The sequence below is a fragment of the Gekko japonicus genome, unplaced genomic scaffold, assembly GCF_001447785.1.
Source record: "Gekko japonicus isolate JY-2015 unplaced genomic scaffold, Gekko_japonicus_V1.1 scaffold144, whole genome shotgun sequence".
Lineage (NCBI taxonomy): Eukaryota > Metazoa > Chordata > Lepidosauria > Squamata > Gekkonidae > Gekko > Gekko japonicus.
In genome coordinates this window covers 1257317-1259031 of record NW_015162478.1, presented here as the reverse complement: position 1 = coordinate 1259031, position 1715 = coordinate 1257317, and positions in this window count along the sequence as shown.

Below are 1715 nucleotides of genomic sequence, written 5' to 3'. Positions count from 1 at the left end.
GACGAGCGAAAGAGAGGGAGAGGAGGAGGAGGAGGCGGGCCCAGGCTGGGGTAGGCCGGGCCCGCTTCGGCCTGGCCAGCGGGGAGGGAAGGATGGAGGAAAGGCAGGCGGCGAGGGCCGCCGCGGGTGGCCTTGAATGGCGCCGGCTTCTTTGGAGTCAGGCCTCTTTGTCAGGGCCTGGGTGGAAAGCGTGAGGTGAGCCCACGGCAGAGTACCTCTGAGGGCGTGCAGAGTGTGCCAGATCGTCAAGAGCCGTCGTGGTGCAGGGGTTAAAGTTAGGTGGGGTCGCCGAAGCAGCAGAACAAAGTTCGAGTCCAGCAAAGTTTTACTCAAGGTATGAGCTTTTGTGTGCATGTCTGCTTGCACACAAAAGCTTATGCCACGAATATAACTTTGTTGGTCTTAAAGGTGCCACTCCGAGTTCCTAGCCTCCAGGTGGTGGCTGGAGATTTCCTGGGATTTCAACTGCTCTCCAGGTGACAGAGATCCCCCTGAAGAAAATGGCTGCTTTAGAAGGTGGGCTCTGTGGCACTGTACCCACAGAAGTTCCTTTCCTCCCCAAACCCTGCCCTCCCTAGACTCCACCCCCAGAGTTTCCAGGAATTTCTCACCCCAGAGCTGTCAAGTCTAGTGCCACGGGACTCAAATTGTGTTGAGGTTAGAATGTCAGACTGGGATCTGGGAGACCTAGGTTCGAATCTCTGCAGTGGGAGCTCGCTGGGTGGCCTCGGGCCAGGTGCTCTCTTCTCTGTCTCATCTACCTCACAAAGTTGTTGTGAGCATAAAATGCAAGAAGGGAGAACCATATTTGCTTCCTGGAACTCACTGAAGGAAAGGTAGCATAAAAACATGCTACAGTAAATGGATATGTTTTGTGGAGTAGAGGGCTCTGGTAATGCCAGTCAGTTCTGTGCGACACATGAGTGTTGTGTGTGTGCATATATTTTTGCCTGTATGTTTATGTGACACACATGCATCACGTGTATTCACAAGCATTGTGGACACATCCCAGTTATTGGCGTTGCCATTTCTGTGTTTCACTCAGGCTTAGGCTTGCAACAGAATTTATTTAGATATCCAATCTAAATATATATAACTAGGAATAAGGCCTGTTGTGGAAATAAATACAATAAGCTCTAGAAAGAGGCTCTGGGAGAGTACCCCAGCCTTGGGCCTTCAGCGTCAATTTGCTGTGGTGACCTCAGCAGGGTATAATGACACAGAGTCCACCATTTTCTCCAGAGGAACTGATCTCTGCTACCTGAAGACCAGTTGTAATTTTGAGTGATCTCCACCCCTCACCTGGACATTGGTTCCACCTGGAAAAAATGGCTACTTTGGAGGGTGAAGTTTATGGCACTGTACCTGTCTGAGGTCCCACTCCTCCTCAAACCCCACCATCTCCAGGCTCCACCTCTCAAATCTCCAGGAATTTCCCAACCTGGAGCTGGCAACCCTATCTCCTTCCCAGCCAACCATCAACCTACCTTTTTCTGCCCCTCTGACTTCAGCTTTCCATCTCCTCCCCCCTTTCTCCTAGAGACCAGTTGTAATTCTGAGTGATCTCCAGCCCTCACCTGGAGATTGGCAACAATGGTTCCCCAGGAGGAAATGGCTAGTTTGGAGGGTGGAGTCTATGGCATTGTACATGTCTGAGGTCCCACCCCTCCTCAAACCCCACTCTCCAGGCTCCACCTCTCAAGTCTCCAGGAATT